The following is a 24,250-nucleotide window of genomic DNA, read 5'->3' as shown; positions in this document are numbered from 1 at the left end:
TAAGCTAGCCTTACTCAATTGACAACAACAAACACACCTTCAACATGAACAAAACATTCATCACGATAAGCCTGCAAATTCCATATAATGGCACAGCATTAACCATTTTCCTTTTTATTTCATGAAGATCTTACTTTATGCAGAAATTCTGACTGATCTAATTGCTTCCTCCCAAGCCCTGCAAAAGAGGGTAAATTGCACTGAATGAATTTAATGACCTTGGAAAGTGTGTTTAATACATTTCTACTAACTTCCACAATGTATGTCTTTTGAAAGGGTTTTGAGCATATAGGTTTCCTCTCATTACTAGGAACAACAGAAATTACTTTACAACACCGAAAGTTGTGTGGAATGTAATGATTTGTGAGACTGAGCCAAGCACCAGTATTTATTTAACAATGTACATGTTGTTGGAACTTCAACTCACAGTCAGAAGAGGGTCATTAACGGCCGCAGTTATCAGGTTCTTATCACCAATCCCCATCTAGACATCGTTCTTCTGCAGTATTTGATTCTTGCTTATAACAAACTCACCAGCTGGTTACACAAGCTCATGTAGGAAGGATGGCAGGGTAGCTGAGATTCAGTTTACTAGGGTTTGGGCTGCTGTGGAGTAATGCCCTTAAAGTAAATTGTACAAGTCTGTGTAATATTTAACATATTCTTGTATCACTGAGCTGAAAGTTATAATTTAGAGTTTATGATCCAGCATTTAATATTACCCTCAATATGAGATAACTATCTTGGATCTCATTTCAATGGACAAAGAAGAATCATGGGGCTTGAACTTGGGGATTGCTTTGGGAACTACTGTGATACCCTTTATTTTGTAGGAGAAAATGCAGACAGTCACAATAATATAGACTCTCTCTCCACATGCATACCTTATGTATAGGTTGAAATTAAAAAGTAAAACTCATTGTGAAGAAAAATATTTTAAAAAACACATTATACGTTGAGTCTTTTTTATCTTAAGTAGACGTAAAGGGAGAATATGGAGTGGATGGAATCAGACTCTTCAGAGATATGCCAAGAAAAACCCATAAGGAACCAGTCATAAACTGTGAGAATGGCAAATCTCACTGGATAGAGGGAAACGATTTTTCAAGGAGGAGAAGCTGAAACATGGCTCCTGAGAGGTCTTTGAATAGTTTCAGAACGGCACCAGGCAGGGGATTAAGCAACCTGATTGAAATTTAAAGTTAGCCTGTGTTCAAGCAGGAGGTTAAATTAAAGACCTCCAGAAGTGCCGTCTAATCTGAATTAATCTATGATTCTATAATTCTATTATAAAAGAATTAAAATCTGGATAAAATCCTCTCTTATCTCTATGACAAAGTGAGGATAACATTTATGACAATATTAAGAAAAGTAGTATTTAGGAAATGAGAGGAAGTAGAAATAATAATAAACAAATAGTTATGTCTCGAGAAATATTTATATTAGGTAATGCCATGGTAGAATAAAAGAAAGGTTCATGTTGGGCTGGGGTAGTCGCAATGAGAAAGAATATTAGGAATAAACAAAACCAATTTCACATAAGGGTATTGATATATGATATTGCAATGCAGATCCTGACATTGTAGGAAAAGGCAGAAATTTTCATTAGAAATTCTTGTTCTGCATTTTCTTGTATGATGACATCATAGAAGTCATGACAAAGTAACTCCTACTCCGGTAGAAACCAAGAAATTAAAATCGGCTGATGAGGATGTTTTGAATCCATAAGTTCTTTGGCATTTTCAGTCCCCCAGTGGAGGTTGTTTAAGGAATTTAGAAAATAGGGAAGTCTAGAAGACTTCAGAAATACCTACATTACACTAATATGTCAGAAGCTGTTCAGGAAAATTATAAATATTCTATCGATACATCAATACTCAAAAATACTTAAAAGAATTAAAAAGAGTGCATCCAAATGAGACAGAACAAAGGGTAACAGCAAAATAAATTTCAGTTCACAGAAAACTGGTCAGCAATACATTTTATCTTATGCATAGGATAATCAGAATACATCTGCCAAACAAACTCAAGGAAAAAAGGTGAAAAAATGCTATTTGATTTTACATGCTACTAGTACCAATTTTTCCATTTCTTCTGCTTCACTCCCACTTCTAGATACTTTAAGCATCATAAATAACCATGTGGAGCCTTGTTTTTTCTTTCTATGAATACACAATTCAAATAGAAATGGATTTTTAAACAGCCAAATAACAGCTCGCTGGTCACAATAAGAAACTTAGGTTGATCTGATTGATTGAGGCACTCTGTCCTGGAAAGCAGTAACTATGAAAAGTTCTTGGTCCTAGTGATTTGCCCTGGACTCCCACGGTGATACCTTGGTAACAGGACTAATGCAATCTTTATAAGTACAAATCCACACCTACAAGGAAGTAATAGAGAAATGAGTTTACCTCAACATAGAACAGAGGAGGTTGATTCTGGACCATTGTTCCCATCTAATGTTCACAGGTCAAAAAAGCATGTTAAAAGACCAGAGTGGGTGCAAAAAAAGAGAGAGAGAGATAAATTATTCGAGTGTAAGGGAATATGTGCAACAGCTAGAGACTTAAGCAGCTCAAAAGGGTACGTTGAACTGATTTTGACCATAAATATTTCCTCAAAGAGAAAATACTGGATATATAAATCTCCTACATGTAAACATGGGACCAGGACCAAACCACTGGCAGAATCCAGAGAAGTCCAAGCTGGATAAAATACCGTATTTATTTATTTGTTGATAGTGACCAATTAACTTTTTAACTGTTCTGTAAAGAAAGACAGAGGAATTGTAGTGTCTGAAAGAGGTGAAATCAAGACTTCCATCAAGCGTATGTTACTGAGCTTATTGTTAATTTAATGGAATTTAACCATCTGTGGTGGTAAGAAAATCAGAAAAGATGGTCTCCTGCTCTTTTCTATTTGGTATTAAATGCTCTAAGTTTATGTTCAAAGGTAAAAGTATCTGAATGAAGCACTAATAATGATCCTGCAGCTTTATACTTTTCTGTGGTCTTATTAAGTTCTGAGAAAAAAAAAAAAATCCCAGACCTCAAATACCCCAGGAATTTCCTTTTGTTCTGCATTTTTATTTTGCACATTAAAATTTTAATTTCAGAATAATAATTTAAAAAGTCAGTTCAAAATCACATAAATCAAAATCCCAACAGGTCTCTACCAAATGTAGCATATTCCAGAAAAAAAATGACTTTTAACAAAGGCAGTTTCTATAAATGTTATTTATAAAAGGAAAACTTTTTCTTATCAGAAGAAAACAGATTGTGAGAGGCCAAAAACCATGGAGGTTAAAAACACTGAGTTCAACCAGTCATCTACCCTTTAATGGGAACAGCTATACCATGTCAGTTTAACTACTATTTTCCTCTTAGAGATCTTTCAGAACAGGTTAAATAAACTATTCTAGCATTCCATCACCCTAACTGGATTTTTTTCCTGTTGTCTGAAGTAGTTTTTATGTTTTCTTGATGAAGTTCAACTTTTTATTCTTCTGTTGCATCCATCATGGTAATGGAAGGCTAGTTTCTCCCCAAGTTCCTTGCAGAATTATTCTCCTTACATTTGAAATGAAATATCTTTGCCTCTTCTCTTAGTTTTTTCAGCTTAAATAACTGCAGATTCTTTCATACTTTCTACAGAGATCATATTATCTAGATGACATAATCATTCTCATTTGAAATATTTACATAATATCTATTATTATGTTTTCAACCTCTTGGACTACACTTTTAAAACAGAGATAGATTGGAATCACCATCACCTAATTTATAGGGTTTTATTGTCTTCCTGGTTTATTTTGAGCACAAACATGAAGTTTCTTCTTAGCAAAACCCAATAATTTTGGTTGCCTGGAATACGATTTCTTCACTGTTATGTCCTCCAGCGTCAGAATATTTATTATCATAAAACAGCCATTTTTATGAAATATGCATTTGAAATATACTAATTAAAAACTAGGGCCTACTCATAGTTAAAACTCCATGGGAATTCAGTAGAAGGGGAAACAGACACCTGCAGTGCGGCAGGGCAACAATTTCTGTTGACTCTAATAGAGTCCAGGCAAAGTCTATAGACAAAGCTCTAAAGAAGAGTTCGGAATATGTAGGACAGCAGTAATGGCATGAAATATATGGCATGAAATAGGTTTAATTTCAATGACTGGAATTGTTAAAAAACAGGGAGATACTATTTCTTCATAAGAAAATAAAATTTGCTATCCCCTACAATATAAGAGTAGAAAGTTTTTCTTTGCTAGGAGCACATATAACGTGTGTGGTATATACGCCTTACAGATGTGCTCTGCCTGCAGGTTATTTCAATCTCTTTTGGTCACAATTCATCATTATATGCCTGTCCTCTTTCTGACTCCAATCATTATCTATCCAAGCTTAGTAGCGAGTGCTTTCCTTCATGATTTACAGTGAATCTTGAAATTCCTGCTGTTTTACTCATGGACCTGACTGCAAAAGACAAGTAATCTGAGATTCTATATCCAGATATATACTACAGGAAAACTACTTGAAGAGTCTGTCTTAAACGATCCCTGAAGTCTTAAAAGAAAAGTAGAAAGGATGGCTTAGACCATAGTTATAAAGTAATGATGTAAGACATTGCAGGTTCTGGGTGAGAGTGTCCTTTTTTTTTTTTTAATTAACATTTTAAATTTACAGTGTTGAATGATGCATAATTTGAGATTAAGGATTGCTTATACTCCTAGTTCCTATAAAGACCCAAATTAAGTCCTGGCCTAGTGAAGGAAATGACAACTTTACCACTGATTTCTACAAGACCTAGGTTTTACTCTGGTATGTGTTACTGTGGGCTGTTTTAGTCTCAAATATTATTAAGCCCACAGCTTCAGCTTTTGCATTTTCTGTTTTTTGATAGGTTTATTGCAGGATACCATACAATAGCAAAGAGAGGTATTCAGCAAGATGCATAGAATGAGATGCTGAAGGAAAAATAAACTTTTGTTCCTCTATAGAAAGAACTTGTTTCTTACTTACTAGTGCATTTCTCCTAAGTGACAAACAGGAAAGACTGGCAGATTCAAATTAGAGGTTAAGCAAAGGGTTGCTAAGAAGAACAAGAAACAACAACTTTTGTTTAAAAATAGAATTAGAATGAAGCTAGCAACCAGAGGGAATTGACATAAAGCAGACATGAAGAAAATTGAGAATGTTCTCTTATTACAGTTAAAACACAAAAGAAATGAAAAAAAGTGCCTGCATTACAAGGTTCCAGTTCTGCCTTCAGTCAAGCATAAAAGCTGGTGGTATCAAACCAATTAAGATTAAAATGAAACTTAAGGCAAATGGAGATCGTCCATTCCATGATATCCTTTTTGTGTCTGCATCTTATGGCAATGCAAATGTACAAAGCTTTATAAAACGTATTACTTCCCTACAAGATGGTCGGTTAAAAGGCTATCATGCATTAGAATTTAAAAATTAAAGCAAAACTAAAAAACACTTTACTTACAATTGACTTTATGGATTTGATTGCTATTCAAATTAGACTCTCTGATTCAACTTCTCTATTTCATTTGCAAACAGCTTTTGATGGAATACTGACGCCAGAGGAGGAGAATGTATTTCAAGCACTAGTGTGGGGGAAACACGGATGCTGCAACAGAAGAAATGGAAATTTCACAGAGCACCTCACTCTGTTACAAGATGCTAAGGTGTGTTGGAATTTTTCACTTTATGGCTTGCATGTACTCATCAGTTCTGCTTTTAGTAAAGATTGCTCAGATTTCACAGTAAGAACTAGCGTTGATTAAAAATAACCATATTCATTGTGACTCAGCTTAGCAAATTATCTTTTGAAATTGATAATTTCTAGACACAGTCAAACAACAGAATTCTTTCCTGTGGAAAACTGTATTTTTGATTAAAATCCTGACGCTTTTGTTATTACACAAAAATTGAAAGTTTGAGGAGAGCAGAAATTGTAGACGTGTTTAATGAAAACACAGTTTTCTGTCCAAAGAAGTTCTTATCAAATATTTGGCAGAACCTAACACATTCTTTCTTGCCTTGTGCCTAGCTTTACTTCCCTGTGACACATTACTGAGAAAGTTGTAAAAAGATAGAATCTAGAGTATTTAGACTTCCTTAATCTGTCTTGGTCTAATTCAGGACAAGGCGCAGTACACAGCTATCAATAGTTCACAGCATCTCGAAATATATAACAGATGGAGTCTTCCTTTAACACTGATGACTTCTGGGTACAGGGGAGACATAATAGCTCTGAAATGGTTTCCCTTGCTCTGAAATGCTAAATGATGACATGCAGTTCCTTAATAAATGTGGGCTTGCTAAAGGTCTCCTGCAGCATTCTGAAAAATTACTTTCTATGGATGGGCAGGTCAGCAGGTAAAGGGATTTGAGCTGGCTTTCATCAGTGCACTAACGACACAAAACAGTTCATTTTCTCTGTTCATGGCTGCAATTGGTATGTACATAAAAATCAGACAGTGGGAAAAATCATTAGAAAGAGCAGTCTGATCTGTGTGCTTGATTCCTGCTGTTAAAAGCTTGGCTACCCTTCAGTTTGTACGTATTTGTTCTTGACCTGCTCAGAGTCCAGAAACTACTGTTTCTCATTTATACTTACTAAAATGATCTGGGTTTGGTCCAGACCTTGTAATTTTATTTATCATGACCTTTGGTGTGGAGGAGCTTAATCAATTAGGTCCATGGTAGTCCTTGAACATCACTCAAAAATTGCAGAGCTCTTTGCCTTGGCTATTAAATAATGATTAATCTATTCTCTGTTGACTTTTTTTTTTCACATTTTCCGATGTAGATCAGGGCACTATTGCTGATCGTTAGAAAAGGAAAAAAGAATAAACACATTAAGTTTCATAGTACTGCCATTTTTCATGTAAACCCCTAGTTATTTTTGCAGGTAGCAAGTATGAGCTCAAAGTCAACCATGCTAGCAATAAGCAAGATGGTCTGTTGACAGCATATCGCAGTGACATGCTACTAACAGTTAGAAACAAGCTGGAAGCTTGGTCAGTTGCTACATATTTATCCCAATCTCAATGAATTTAATTTTAAAAGAATCCACAGTATTCATCTCAATGTCCTTCTGCAGCAACAGATCCCATAGATTTCCTGGGGACTTCAGGCAAACCAACTCCTAGTACTCTAACGTAAATATAGAGGCAACATACTTACTTCAGAGCTGATGTCAGGAAGATCTGGACTGGAAGAACTCAAGATGCAACTTTATGCTTTATCTTTTTTTCTCATAATTAAAAAAAAAAAAAAAATCAAAGATGTTATCCATCAAATGAACCAAATTGCATTATTTTGTGCTACGACACTACTTACAGAGATATCAAAGTGAAATATATCATCATATCTAACTAGAAGATACAGAATGTTTTATTCTTGCACACAATGGATGTGTTCTGCAAGAGGAATCAAGACAGAAGCTAAAGGCAAAGATGAGAATATTGAAATATATGAAAACCCTTCATATCTACCTTTACTATAATAACAGTCTATCCAAGTGATTGAAGCTTGTTTCTCATGAAGGGTGCTGCATCAACATCTGTTTTTCTCTTAAGAAATGAACTCACTTTAACTCTGTAAAGATATTAATTTAAGAAAGACTATTCAAACTTTCCCTGTAGTTCTTTCTTTATATGCCATTAGTCAATGCAATCAAACATGGCATGATACGTGTCAGTAATGGCCCATGTATAATAATGTCTAAGTGTCAGTAACTATAAGTAAAATGAAGGAGAAGTCTAATAATGTATTGAGAAGATAATCTTCAGTGTAAGCAGTCACTTTTTTCCTTCTGCAGTGGAGTCCTAACACTAAATCAATTCCAAATGTATGAAATGCATGATCAGTTTAATTTCCCTTAGTGCTCTTTTAATTGCTGATATTCCTGGAGAAACAAACAAACAAAACCAAAACAACAACAAAACAAAACAAAACAAAACAACAACAACAAAACCAAAACCTCAACCAATTAAACAAACAAACAAAAGAACCCCAACCAACCAAGTGAACAAAGAAACAACTAAAACAATATCACAAAAAAAAGAATGAACCAACCTTCCAAAAAACAAACAAAAAAAAGAAAAAAAAAAACCCACACACAAGCAACCAGAAAAATCAGTATTAAAGAAAAAACAGACAGAGGCAAAACTCACATCTGAATTATAGATGCTGCTTAAGCCCAAAGCCTGACTTGAATTGTACCTATAAAATCAAGGGCTAGCACTTTTCAACACTCCTACTTCATGTATAGAGAGGAATGAATATAGACTAATCTAAATTGTAATTTCATAGGTTGTTTACACTGCATAAATAGGGTACAGCAGCTGTTTGAAAGGCAATTTGAACTAAAAGGTCTCTGCATTGAATCCTAAAGTGTTTATATTCAGTTTTTTGCATTGTGTTCTGTTTTCAGAATCATTGGTGAATTTGTTAAATCGCTGGTGTACTTGTTAAAGTTTAAAGGAAATATAATATTGCAGGAATACTGGCTACCCTTAGATTCTCTCCTTGACTCTAAACATTTGTAGCTAAATGCAGAACCTGTGACATAGCTGTCTTTACTGAACCAAAACAAACTGCAGCAAATTCTTGTTTAAACTCCATAAGCCATGATTATTATACTATATTTGCAATGAACCAAGACCACTTAATAACACTGTAAGGACACATTTCATAGTGTGTAATAGTTTTACTGTACGTATGATTTCACATGTCATTAGCCAGAATTTTCAAATGTGTTCCGAGTAGTTTATAGGAAAAACACTAACATGCTGAAACAAGATTATTAACCAAATCAATATCACAATATCACTAACTGAGGTTTGTTTTTTTTTTTTTTTCCCTACTTCATATTGGTAACTGCTCTAGCAAGACCAGAACAATATTATCTTAACATATCGTTCTGGATTTCTGTAATGCTGAGCCAAAAATCCCATTTCTCACCAGAGGTTGAGGTTTAACTGAAGTTTTATTCAAGTTTCTGGTCATAATTCATTTTTCTCTTTCAGGTAGGAACTTTTACAGGAAAGGAAATTATTTTATTAGCAAGACCTGAGCCACAGGACCATATTTAAGCAAGGAACTTAATTGGATATTAGGAAAAATTTCTTCACAGAAAGGGTTGTCAAGCACTGGAACAGGCTGCCCAGGGAAGTGGTTGAGTCACCGTCCCTGAAGGGGTTTAAATGATGTGTAGATTAGGTTTTTAGGAGCATGGTTTAGTGCCAGTGTTAGGTTATGACTGGACTCGATGATCATGAGGGTCTTTTCCAACTAAAATGATTCTATGATTCTATGATTAATTAAGATTGTGCCATGTTTCTCTTACCCTGCCTTCTTTCCACCCCCCTTGACATCCTTGGCTTCATAATGAATTCAAACAGATCAAACTTATAATACTTTATGAACATCTCACTTTTTCTTGAGCCATCTCCTTCATGCATTCTGAATTCTGCATTCCTAATTGCTCAACAGCATTACTTCAACAACAGATGAACAGTGTCCAATTCTTCTGCCTTTTCTTCTTCTCTAGTAAGAGTTTACTCCAGTAAGGTATGAGCTAACATGAGGACTGGAGTCCTTCAGAGAAAGGAGAATGTATTCTGGAGTAAGAACCTAGAACTGTGCAGGGTGGGATCTGCAACTTCTCATTCTATTGACAAAGAAAATATAGGACGGAAATAAAACCAGGTGGAATTTTGGTCATGATTGCCTGCCCTAAGGAAACACTTCTAATTAGTATTTTTATCTGTCTTTGAGGAAAATAGAACTGAATTCTGAAAGGTCTTAGGGGTGGGAATTGGTGCAGAGAAGGTAGGTAAGTACCTGTTTCAGTGACTAACAATTGGGTTACAAAGATTTGGGAGATCTGCGACAAGTAGGGAAAGCAAAGCTGTGTTTACACCTTTTGGTGAAAATTGTAATAACACTAAGATCAGTGAGAAAAAAAGTAATAAATTTGACAGCACATTCTCATAGATATTTATCTAATCATATGTATTCCCTATTAGAAATGCTGACTTTAGACTCTCCTGATAATTATCTTTGAGCAAGCATTCAATTTTATGATTGTGTATGTGATATGATAGAGTGCTAATATATTTTGCCCTTGGGCGACTGAAATACTGTTATATAGCCACCGTTTATGATCAGTCCCTCCTTGCAGGTTTAGATACGTTGTGCAATCACTTAAATAATATAGTTCTCTCTCTGATTTCAAGAGATCTGGAACTCATTTTTCTCAATTTGGATATTAGTAATTTACTTGTGTAGTACAGGAAGGACCAATAAAAAGAGTTAGAGAAACTTTGATTGAAAGGGTTGTCTATATGGTTATATCCTGGTCTTGAAAAGAATTATGTTCTTGATTAACTTCATTTCTATGAGCAATCCTCTTTTATGTTCACAGACAAGAAATTAGATTAAAATAATGTGTTATTATTTGCAAATTAAAAATTAGAAGGCATTGGTTTTTTTTTTTTTCCCTGTGTGTGTATAAGCAGAAAAATATCTACAAATAACAGAAAAAAGGAAGGGGGAGGTTTTAATCTCTTCATGCACTTCATTTGGAGGAGTTGATTCAAAAACTGAAAAGTTTAACAAAATCAAATAAGTTACTTTTGCAGTTTTCCACAAGAATAATGCTGTGGACCTCACTTGAGATAAAAGCACTATCTCACCAAGCAAAAGTTTGACCAGCTTTGCTCTGAGACATAGTGAAAGACTTTTCTCTTTATCAAGATGATAAAAAAAATCAAGGGACATACTGGTTTGAGCTTGGACATTTAGCAAAAAAAATAGATAGAATGCTAATGTAGTCATATAGGATTCATTTAATTGCAGATGTATTACTCTCTTAGAGTAATTCAGGATCAATTTGGACACATGCTGCAAAATAGTTTCTTTCTTTAGGAGTTGTCCATCTCAGGATAGGCATTTACTTTCCTCAGATCACTCTGTACTGGGATAATATGGAGAGAAATAAACATTTGTAACTTGTAATTCAGTTTATTCTGGAAAATCTGGACTATTTGTGGTGAATTACCTCCCTGGGCTTTACTATTTATTTCTAATGACTACAGAGAAAGTCCAGAAATGAACTATGAATGGTCACGCTGCACATGTGCTGATTTACTCTTTGGATATTGAATAGTCAGAAAATAATCAGAGCTCATGCTTGTATAACTGGTAGGACACAGGTCTTTTACTTGGCCTGTCTGTGAGCTTAAGATTTATAACACCAGATCATTTGACTTGACACTGAAAATGTTCAGTTTCTCTTGCCAGTACTAGAAATATGAACTCTGTGATGCTTGCTAAGAGTTTTGCTTTGCTTTTTTATCTGTAGTATTAATTGTAGGCATTTTTCACAGGTTTTATCCTTTTGTATGCTATTTGCATCTCTTTGACATGATTAAAAGAATGAGTAAAATCTCTTTGATTTGTAGCTGCTCACACAAGTGTCCACTCTGACTCAGTTTCAAAATTGTTTATGGCATTTGAAATGTCCTAGGATATTCTGCTCCTCCTCCAGCTGCTACTGCAGAAGACCACTATATCTTGTATACCCTGTTTTATTTGTCATCTCTATGTCAATATAGCAGGTACCTAAGAAGCTTCAAATAGTTTTAGGTTTGAGTTTTATATGCTTAATAAAGCCAGTCTGACAGTAGTATATACAGGTGTCTGGATATAGGCTCCTGAGCCTTTTGATTAGACCTTCATTACATAGCTTGGATCTTCATTGCAAGTGTGAACACAAGGCAGCTGATTTATCCTTACAGAACTACAAGTTGCTTTGCATCATCTGAGACATCCTCATGGGACTGGCAAATATAACACAAGACCTATGGGAAAACTGCATCTCTCCAGCTTGGAAAATAACAGCTTCTTAAACTGCCTCTGCACAGACAGCTGAATTAAACATCTACCTGACAAGTAAATTCCTAAATTTCACTCCAATTTTTTTGGTTTGCAGTATTTCAAAACTACTGCAATAGAAGAAACTGTAGGGGGTGAAAGCAACCTGTTGGGTTTTATGAGACCTGATATAGTCCTGTCCAGTATGTTCCAGGAGGCTGTATCTTACCATTACCCAGCTGTTGAACATTCAGAAACACCCAGTCATCTTGTTGGCAGAAATAAAAAAAAACTTTTGAAAAATATGTGGTCAGTCTTTGGTGCAATTCAATCACCTAGACACAGGTGTCTAGTTCCATGTAAGCATTCTATAAGCATCCAAACATCCACCCTTCTGCTGTGGCAGCTGGATACCAGTTGGGAGACCCTAGTGCACCTCAAATGGCACTATGTGCCTACACTCAGGAAAATGTTATCACCTCCTCTAAGTCTTCAGGTAAATAAAATTAATGGTAAAAGCATTTAGAGACAGGAGGATTTTTAATTCATTCTGTTTATCACTTATTATTAAAATATAGCTTAACAAGGCAGACAAAGCAGAGTGCCTGTATCCCATTATCTTTTTATGTTCTGGAAAAAAAAAAAAAAAGAAAAAAAAGAGACAATGCACAAAAAGTGTCTAAAACTGAGCAGCTTGTGGTTATGTTGCTATAGTTACAGAATGATCAGAGGCTTTGCTAAGCCAGAAAAAGAAATGAGCAGTTTCAAATAGTTTTGCACCCAGTCACTGCAGATAGTGCTACACTTCTGAGTACGCAGTTTCGGTCTGCAACACATTGGCAAAATGCAAAGAAGCCATTTGTCTCCTGAAATTTCTTATGAGCAAAAAAAACCTCTTTGCACTTTATATCTGAGAATATGTATATTATATGTATATAGGAATATGTAGTATATAGGAATATGTAATATTCCTATGTATATTACAAATAAGAAAAATAGCTGCAATTAATAGACATAGTCAGAAATGGTTTTATTTTGCTTTTCTCAGAATAGTTCATTTTTTTCATTTTTCATTACAAAAAGTAGCACTTGACGTTGTTGTAGCTAAAGATCAAAAACTTCTTTCTAGCTAAAATCTGTTATCTATAAATATATAAGTGTAAAGCTATAATATCTTTCAATTACATACTTATGTTTCACGAGAATTAATACAGTCATGTGAAATGGTTGTTAGGAAAATGGTCGTTGAAATGGTCATTTTGAAAAGAACAAACCAACAAACAAACAAAATCCAGGTTCATCACTAGAAAAAAATTCTCATTAAAAATACTGATGAGTATTTTCTTTTCAAAAATAATTTCAGTATAGATTATGGGTAAAAATGCTCACCCGGAGATGCCAGTGCCATAGACTACAACACAACTTGGAAAGTCCTGATGGGAATTGGTATGGAGAAAGAGAGACAAGAAGTTGCAGTTACACCAGCTGTCAGTCTGTGCCTAAACTTTTATCCCTTGATTCTAGAAAACCTTATTATTTTACAAAAATTCTTGCTTTTTAATTATATTTCTCTAAATGAATGAAAAGCTTTTGTACCTAAATCTGAAGACTACAGAAAACCAAACTTTAACAAATTATATTCTTAATACTCTCAATGCCTCTTCAGTGAATTCTCACACAGACAACGAAGCACCTGCTGCTCCTAAACTTGTTGATCTTTCTTTGTATATTGAAGTGTGTGGTGCAAATCTTCTATTATTTCACATTAGTTTATTCTGCTGTAAGTGTATCCTACTGCCATCTAAAAAGACTCCACTCTAAAATATGTACTCTCTTACAAAAAATCATTATAGGGAATGGCTACCTCCTACTGAAATCAGTAAGATGGCAAAGGGAGTTCATTCAGGCTTGGAAGAACTTTGTTTTAAAATTAAGAAAGAAAGAACTTGAGCTGAAAAAGGCAAGGAGATTGACTAGAGTTCATCTCTTCAGGACCTGTCTAAGAATGGGCTGGAGGGCTGAACTGAAAGAGTTGTGGTGAACAGAGTCAAATCCAGTTGGCAGCTGGTCATGAGTGGTGTTCCCCAGGGCTCAGTATTGGGGCCAGTTCTGTTTAATCTCTTTATCAATGACCTGGGTGAAGGGATTGAGCACACCCTTAGCAAGTGTGCAGATGATACCAAATTGGGTAGGAGTGTTAATCTGCTGGTGGGTAGGAAGGCCATACAGAGGGATCTGGACCGACTGGATCATTGGGCTGAGGCCAATTGTATGAGGTTTAACAAAGCCAAGTGCTGGGTCCTGCACTTGGGTCACAACAACTGCAGGCAGTTCTACAGGCTCAAGGAAGAGTGGCTGGAAAGCTAGCTGCCTGGAAGAGACGGATCTGGAGGTGTTGATCAACAGCCGGCTGAATATGAGCCAGCAGTGTGCCTAGGTGGCCAAAAAGGCCAACAGCATCCTGGTTTGTGTCAGGAATGGTGTGGCCAGCAGGACTAGGGAAGTGATTGTGCCGCTCGGCACTGATGAGGTTGCACCTTGAATCCTGTGTTCAGTTTTGGGGCCCTTATCATAAGAAGGACATTGATATACTGGAAAGAGTGTAGAGGAGGTGACGAAGCTGGTGAGGAGCTGGAGCAGAAGTCTGATGAGGAGTGGCTGAGGGAACTGTGGTTCTTTAATCTGGAAAAAAGGAGTCTGAGGGGAGAGCTTCTCGCTCTCTATAACTACCTGAAAGTATTTTGGAGCATGGAGGGTGTTGGTCTCTTCTCCCAAGTAGCAAGTGATAGGTCAGGGGGAAATGGTCTCAAGTTGCACCAGGGGAGGTTTAGATTGGATATTAGGAGAAAATTCTTCACAGAAAGGGTTGTCAGGCATTGGAACAGGCTGCCCAGAGCAGTGGTGGAGTCACCATCCCTGGAGGCATTTAAAAGGTGTTTAGATGAGGTTCTTAGGGACATGGTTTAGCACTAGAATTAGGTTATGGTTGGACTCAATGATCCTGAGAGTCTCTTCCAACCAAAATGATTCTATGATTCTATTCTAGGATTTAAAGCACCCCAAAAGGGGAATGAAAGATGATTATGCTGCAGTCCACTAGCCCCTTCCTCATATGTCTTGTACATGGGGCTTGTAGGCTTCTGCAGGCTGATGGTCCTGCTTTGAGCAGAGGGATGGACCCCCAGCGATCCCTTCCAAACAAATTATTCTACGATGTATGCTGCCTTTCAGATATCCTGACTCTCTTGGACTATGATACTTAAAGTTTTACTGACCTTTGCTTTGGAAAAAGAAGAGCAATTGAAATCCCTATGTGCTAAATTAGACTTGGCCTCCAAAAAAGGCTACTGTCTCAGACCATATCCAAGAAGTTCAAACTTGCCAGCTATTCAAATCCAGGCATGTGATGACCTTTGTAAGAAAAGCTTAGGCTTCTGCTGACCCATACATCTGCTTGTCTCTGTGACGTTTCTGGTATTATGACAAGAGAGCCACATATATTTTAACAGACCATCGCCTACAGCAAGCAAAATGGGCCCCTGACCTCAAACTGCTCCTAGTTACAGTAAGCAGGATTCTTGGATTTGGTTCAGTAGTGCATCCTTGAATGTCTAATACTGTGTGAGATGCAACAGGACTTGTAAGACATACATATGGTGAAGCAGGTACAACACAGAAAAGCCAGCAGACTTGCGCCCCTCAGCAGAGTTATATGAAGGCCAAACAGGGAGCTTAAAGTGAACTCTAGATGCCTACATTTAAGTAGCTGAATTGAGCCAATAATTAATACAGGTGGAGAGGACAGGACTCAAAGGTCTGTATCTAGGTGCCTAGTGTCATATTAAGTACTCTGTAACCTATCTGTCCTTCATCTCTTGCTCAGAAACTGCAGACTACTTTTGTGTCCGCTCTCCTAATGGCCAGTCATGTATAGACTTATGGGAAACCCTTGATCATCTGAAACAAAACTTGATACTTTTGAGGGAACTGAATCTGGCCTCAGGTTTTCATTGACTAAAGAGAGTCAAACTCTCATAAAGAGATTTTAGACACATTAATCACTTGAGAAAATCTTATTTATATACCTCCCTGTAAATATCTCATCTGCAGACTGAAACCTAGTTATCGTTTCAATGTCAATACTCTACCTTTCTTTAACAGTTGATAAATATCTAAGATGGGATTTGTTTCACCTCAGTGTAGACATCTAAAGTAGATCAGAAGAAACATTCCTGGAAGTGATTCAGTTACTTTCATGAGGGTAACTGGTGCCATTTGAGATGTCTCAGGGAAAACCATGTGGTCTCATGCTGCTGCTCCAGAGGACTGCTGGTCAACCAAGGGTCTGATGTCATATTCACAGGCTATATATGAATGTCATAGATGCTCTAGACCACCATCATGGCATTTGTTACAATTCAGTTGCATAAATATAGGTCTGTTTCTCTCCCAAATTAGAAGTCCCACAGGAGATAGTATAGATGTGCAAAACAGGGCAAGACACGTTCAATTTCAGCCTACTATATATCCCAAGCTATTAAAGACAGTGATAGACAGGCAAAGGCCAAAATGAGAAGACTAGCTGATGAGTTTTCAGAGAAAATGCACAATGGTTTGCAGGTGAGATAATAACTTATCTCATAGTGTTCTTAGAGTTTCTGAAGACCGTTGAATGGAAAACTGATGTTATTAATTATGCATGCATTACAGATTTACTGCTAGGCCAGAAATTTTTCTGGCATAGAAAAATATCACCAAGATAATTCATATTTCAAAGGAGATACAAGAAACCCTGCAGAAGTTATCAGTAGGATGAAGTGCCTTAGGGGTGGAGAGGTGAGAAATATTTGTTGTCTTATGGTAGAGGATATTTGTTCCATGTTCAAGATGTTTGTACTGATCTCTTAGCACAAAGTGAGTTAACTGTGATAATTACAAAAATGTGATTCTTTCCTACAAATGCTTTGCTGCTTGAAAACTAAATTTATTTTGTGTTTCTTATTAATTTACTTTCTTATTAATCTGAGAAAAAAAATAGAGGAACTGAAAGAGAACTATATAGGGATAACATAGCCAATACTAAATCAGTTTGTACAGAACCAGTTTGTAGTTACTGTAGTTCTTCTGAAGCTAAATTCTCAATTTAATTAAAAAATATATATATGAAAACACCACAATAATAATTTTGGAATAAAAGATATGTGTCATGCAAAGCAATGCCCAAATTGTTCTGTTGGTCTATAATTTCTTAGCAGCAGCTCTCCCATTCTACAAGCCTATTATTTATAGGAGAATTAAACAGCTTCATCAGATGACTTAAGTGACTCTGAAATTGTAGTATGAGGAAAAAAGTAGGAGTGAAATGCCAAGCTATCAATTGAAACATTACTCTAACAATGTCCGAGACGATCAGAGAACAAAACAAGTCCATACTTCCGCTCTGAACTACCAATTAGGGAAAAACCGTTCATCCATTATCATGAGCAAATTAGGCTAGAAATTTCCACTGGAGATTATTTGAAACTGGAATTTTTTGTTTGCTTGCTTGTTTTGGCTGGCACAAGTTATTAGATTGACAGAGTTGTTTCTTATTTGCTCATTTCTTCTCCTTCTTCTTCTTATGTGCACTCCATAATATTGGAGTAATAACAGACAGAATTCCAAAAGTATTTAGGCTCCTAACTTCAGTTAGATTATTAGATACCTAAGATATCTAATGTCCATTCCTAAAACTCAGGTTTTCTTATAGTTCTGCATAATGTTACAAATAAGCATCATGACTGATGCTCTGAGCAAGACTACACTTTGTAATTAAGAGCAGGTAGCAATAGCAAAGACATACAATATTTTCTCTATGGGTGTATTTTGAGTTTATTTTATACAAATTCCAGAAACAGGAGAACAAGGCTCTAACCAGTTGTACCCTTGACCATAGAAGACATTTTAAGATTACTCATCTTCAGCTACCTCTCCAATAAAGCATGATCCTGTGGTCCTTTCAGGTCCTGTGTCATAAATGTCACCTTAGGGTACAGGTAACCTAGGGATGCTTTTCCTTAGGAAACTGAGTTGAACCTCAAGTGCCTGAGCTTGATCCTACTTTTATTACAAAACTGGGTTTAGGAATATCAAAATAGTTGTGTTCGTCAACAAACAGTTGAATTAGCAAAACAACTGTGGCTAGTGGATGTTGCTGCTAGTAAAGGAAGAATCAGAGCTTTTAGGATTATATCTGTCAGAATCTAAAGTCACTGCCCTCACTCATTCCTTCCAACACCTTGTTAAAAGTAGGCAGCACACTCTGATTGACTACTTCACCTCCAATCCAAGATCTTCCCCTCATCCTCTCCTAATTTTGCCAGAAGACACTCAGCTCTGTCCACCACCCCATCATCATCTCTGATAAAACAAGCATAGAAAATAAAGCAAAGCTCCACAAACCCCAAATCTATCTTTCTGCAAAATTCGTGAGCTGAGTCTGCTTTGTTATGCAGTATAATGACAAAGTAACTCTGTTGGATTCTCTAACAAAATGTACCCTCACCAGTGTAAAATTGACAGCCTAAGATACATTTATGGCAACTAATACTATAAGATCTGGACACTTCACATGCTTTATGATATCCCACAGAGGTAAAGAACGAAGAATTATTTGACAACTGGGAGTAAGAGGCAGAGAAAGGCAAAATGACTTATCTAGGATAACATAAAACACCTGTGACAGAGAAGGAAGATAAACCCAGGTCTCCTAATTTCCACACTTACGTTCTAGCCCCTAAATAATCCTGCTGCAAGTCTGAGATCTTGGTGCTCTCATTGATTCTGCATGTTTTTAAAACAAGATTTTCAGAAATGTACAGTTTAAATGTTTGTTGAAGTTTCTCTCCATTGAACTAAAAAAGAAGAAAAAAAAAAAGGTTTTGTCAAAGAAGGTACCACAAAAGGTATTTAACCAAGAAGATCTTCACTAATTCAACCTGATCTCATTGAAAGCTCAAACTCATATTTTTGCACTTTGCACACACTCATTAACCAAGAAATACAGGACTCTAATAAAGTTAGCTGAAACATTTATATTATTTAGTACGTTCTACAGAGAATCATAATTTTCAAGCAGTAGTGCTACAGGTGTCAGTTAATAGCAGGTTATTTTTTGTACCAATTCCTTCCCGAAAGAAAAAACACAAATGTGAATTGCCTTTCCATAAACTTATACTATCTTCTAAACTTCACTTGCTAAACCATCAATCCAAGAACCTCCATCTCCCAGCCCTGTATGACTGTCTAAGGTACACTGGGTCATCCCAAACTACAGTTGATAACCTATGTCTGGGCTGCCCAATTAACCCAGTTCTCAAGGTTTGCTGGCCAGTAGGTAGATCAACGTTTCTCTAGAGCCAGTGAAGCAGCAGACTGCAAGTATGTTTGAATGAGAAGGGCAGACAAGGATTGTTTGTACAACAAAATTTCTGATTTGAGAGAAAGATGAGGATGCAGCCTCTACTTTTCTTCTGCTGCATCCAAAAATCCAGATCTTCAATGTGTTTTAAGAAAGAGAAAGAGAGAATAGGCTTTTAATTAAATTCGCAAGACCTGGGTGAAAATATACACAAGTTAATAAGTCCACAGTATCTTCACAGAATCACAGCATCACTGAGGTTGGAAGGTGCCTCTGAAGATTGCAGAGTCCAGCCTCCCCTGCTTGAGCATGGTCAACTAAAGCAGGTTGCTCATGTTCATGTCCAGTCAGTTTTTGAACATCTCCAAGGGCAGAAACCTCAGAATGTCTCTGGGTAAACTGTTCCAGTGTTTGATCAATTAAAAAAAATAAATTCTTATATTGAAGTGGAGTTTTGTGTATTCCAGTTTCTGCCCATTACCTTGCGGTCTGTCTCTGGGCACTACCTGGAAGAGTCTGGCTCTACCTTCTTTACTTCCCTTGCCCCCAACTCCTATTAGGCATTTCCACACAATATTAAGGCTTCCTAACACGTACCGATGCATGGGATTGTTTCTCCTTATGTGCTGGGTTTTGCATTTCCCTTTGCTGAACTTCATGAATATTGTGTTGGCCCGTTTTTACAGCCTATTGAGGTCCCTTTAACAGGGAATATAATTGTCTGCTCTGTCAACCTCTCCTCCCAGTTATATTTTTATCATCTGCAAGCTGGCTGAGGATGTACTCTTTCCCATCATCCAGGTCATAAACGAAGATGATAAAAAATACTGGCCTGAATACTGACCTTAGGATCACACCACTACTGACTGGCACCCATTTAACTTCATTTTTCACGTTCTTTCTTTAAGTCTAACTGTCTAAAATGCAGCTGTTTCATCAGGCAAGCAGTCCAAATTTCCTTTAAGGCTGTAGGAGAGGCAGTGTCAGAGCAAGATTTATGTCACCCTTAAAGACAGGTACCTGCCCCATCCAGCTATTTCTTTCCATTGACTGTAGCTGAAGCCTTGATTACCATGGTTAAAGAGCTGGTTTTTTGAAAGTATAGGTAGGTTAGATTAATTTCACACTTCCTTAAAGAATTAAATTGAGCTGTCACTAAAAGAATAGATTGAGAAAAGGTCCACATCAAAATACCTTATGGACATAAGCCCTCACCATTTTACTCTGATTTCAAGTGTGCTGTAATCAGAGTCCACCCTGTCTGGTTTTCCACATGGAGCTTGAACAGGCTTCCTAACAAGGCTTCTTTTGAAACGAACACATTTCTCTGAAAATTTGCAAAAAAAACCCCCAAACCAACCTGTTGTCAAAAACTCACCATCTCCTAAGAAAATGCATCCCGATGTATTCTGATGGTCAGGGAAGTGTTTACTGCAGAAAATACATTATAATGGCTCTGGGTAACTTGATACTTGGTTGTGCATTGGCTGCATCATAAGTCAAGAATAAGCATTTCAAGTGTGACTCAATCCCTATGAGCTATCACTTGATGAGTGTTAATAAGAATTGTGCCCAGCAGCTTAAGCAAAGAACTGTTCTTTTTGTTCTAAAACACGCTGCTTGACAGATTATGACAGAAGGGAAAAGTACAGCAGAACCCATGTGTGCCTTGTGCTATGCACAGTTTCATCACTAAATAAATAACCCAAAAATAAAACAACATTAAAACCAAAGTCCAGCCAAAATGGAATTTGAGAACATCCCAAAGAAATACGCTATGAAAAGTTGGATATATTTGAGATAAACAGCAGATGGCATTCTCAGGTGGTGGGAAAGATAAAAATACAAATTTAGAAATGTTAGGAGTTTTGTGGCTCCAGAAAAAGTGTAACTGATGGAATTCAGCCTGTTTGCAGCTTTGGGGAGCACAGCTGCTTTACATCTCCTCATACTGTCTCAGTGGAAACCTGAAAGTATCTGTGCATCTTCAAACTAAATGCAAGACTCTGCTTGTCAGATTATCAGCAAATTTCCCCAGCCACACACAGTTAAATAACTGGTAAAGACTATGTTGCTTCCATGCAAAAATTAGAATTGCACTAGGTTACCTTCACTTTGGATTAGCTTAGTATAAAACAAGAGAAGAGTAAAGTTAAAGTGTCCTTTAAAAGACCTACATTGGGGCTGTCTCTATGAGTGCTTATTTTTCTCGACAGGAAGGTCTTTGAGGTTTAAAGGTGTGGCTTAAAGAAAACAAAGCCATATGAGTTTCACAGCTGGGACTCAGTTTTGTTCCTAGCTTTAAGTCTCTTGTGCTACCAAACTGCATTCGGTAAGTCTATGATAATCTTATACAGGGTTTAGGAATTTCAGTTTCATTTTTGGAACGGTATGTATCCTGATACTTTCTGGTTCTATTCTGCTATGTATTACTTCATCATAGTCAGATGGAGAAGAAAGAAAGAAAATAAAAAAGAATCTGTGAATGTTATCTATGAATGGGATTACACTGAGAATCAAATTCAGCTGAATGTCTCTTTCTTGGGAAAATAAAAAATCTGAAGATATATCTAATTTTTAATGCACAAATAAATCTGTTTTCTACTATCTCTTTGCTTTGAAATACATCATAACAAATAATAAGGTAATTGATGCTTACGATTAGTCAAGAGGAGCTGAGCATGATGCTCAGAGATAAAGAAAGGAGAAAAGAAGAACAGAATGACAAAATCTTGCCTACTCATTCCTTGACCAGCTCAGGAAGAAAGAAAATGTCTAAGGAAGGGAAAATATGACTTCGGCTCATCTTCATAATTAGAAAGGAAAAACATTTGCAGAAGAATACAATGATTCTTGATGGCTGTTCAAGGCATGATCAAAAAGAAAATGAGCCAGGAAGAAAAGCTTTAAGTTGTGTTTTGCCTCATCAAATTTTGTATAGGTCTATAGATAACAAAAGTAATCAGCAGGTTTTTGGAGTCCTTTGTGAAGACTAAGTGGTGTGCTTGACTTTCTCATCTCAGCTGGTGAGCTAGAATTACTATAGAATCAAAGGAGAGAAAGGGGCACTTTTGGGCTCGATTCACATTGAAAGTATTTTTTATGATGACAAATTATGCTCTAAATATATATGTGTATATATATACATATATATTGGTTTTTTCCCCCCTTGACTGTAAAAGAAATCCAGATGTTTAACTCAGATAAGAATTCTATGTTCAGGTGCAGAATTCTATGTTTAGGCAGAAGAATTTCAAAGAAGTTTATGTGGTTGGGATGCTTGGGCAGTGGTGTCCCAAGTGAGGTCTATGAAGTCTGTTTCTCTGGAAGATGAGAAGCGGAAGGTCTGTGGCTGTGGAAGAAAAGACCTAGTAATTAAAAAAAAATCTAGGCCTGAAGCCTTCTTTAAGCAAGGAAAATGAAGATAAAGCACCATATGCCAAACAACAAAAGAAAAAATACACTTTCTCAGAGTGCCAGCATTAAGTAAGGCAAAAATCTGGACAGAACCTTTAGTGTCCAAGTATTTCAGAATCTTGATAACTCTCAAGTGTCTTTGAGGCAAAACAAATATGCAAAAGAAAGTCACAAAGGATTCATATGTCTATGTGTGCTAATGTTTAACAGATGCTAATACTTACAGAAGTGTTATGAGAATTAATTAATGAGTGTTGGTAAAAGTAATCCAAGGAAGGAGTTTTCCCATACAATGAACATATTAAGAAAGCTGCACTTTCACCTTTGTTAACTTTGTAGTAGGTGAATGAAGTATTTTCTTCCACATGAAAACAAACAGAAGTCTTTTAAATACATTTAAAATAAAACTTGAATATTATTTAGTCATAACAGTATGTATGCTATACATAAAAGATAAAATAACTGCTGGTTTTTTTATTTTTTTTTTTTCTGATTTCCAGATATCAAAATAAAGGGATTGTCTGCCACTTACTGAAAATAGCAAAATAAAAGCATCTGCTATACAATACCAGCATTGCTTCATGCTTGATGGCAGCAGGAATCTTTTGTTCTGTGCCTGGAAAACCCGTCTCATTGGAGTCTCCTGCTTGATGTGGATCACTTCCTTCTACCACAATATGAAGAGTAATTGGCTATGAGTCTGATTTCACTGCTTCAGCTCTACTTAGCAAATTTTGAAAGAGAAGGCTCCCTTGAACAGAGAAAAATTAGCTATGGACATGCAATGATAGTTTAAGCTCTGTGTGTACATCCTAATCTGTGTTGCCTTTGCATATGCTCGGCTCTATTTTGTCCATCCTTGAGCTCTATCCCACTGTTGGTAATAGGAATAATATTACCATTTTTACAACTCTCCTTGTCACTTCCTGTCCACTCTAAAGAAAGCATGACACAATATTAAGAGGTAACATTCTGCATTCAGCAAATACCTGTTTTCCCGTCTTCTTCTGAAGTACCAGTTCCCAGTGGAAACCAAGTGATCAAGAGGAAGATGAAGCATCAGTACTGATGTGTGAAGTTTTGTCCATGCAAATGACTGGACCACTTTGCAGAGCAAACTGAGGCAGACACCCGTGCTTTGGATATAGTCCAAATTCAGAATGTCTGTTTTGTGGAGCAATTAACACTAACTTTATTTGTTGCATAAATGAATGCTTGTGCTCCAGAGAACAACTGATATAATTGCTTCTGAATATTCTCTGCTTCCCTCTTTTATTCCCTTTGCCAATTCTTTGTGAGGTCCCAGGGCTGATACACTGATCTAAGGGACTGGAATTCAGTCAAAGCATTTGCTAATTTTTACCATTGCAGAGAGATTTCTTTTGAGATGGAATGTGATAAATTTATAAATACATAAAATTATTTTCCCCAGTTGTGTTACTGCATGACCTTTTAACTGTCTTTGTGCAGGATAAATATTCTTATTAATATTAATGAATAACAAGAGTTGCTAAAAACTTCCGTGCAGTTACTT

This window comes from Nesoenas mayeri (assembly GCF_963082525.1).
Source record: "Nesoenas mayeri genome assembly, chromosome: 1".
NCBI classification, from domain to species: Eukaryota; Metazoa; Chordata; class Aves; order Columbiformes; family Columbidae; genus Nesoenas; species Nesoenas mayeri.
Note: the sequence above shows the minus strand (reverse complement) of the source record.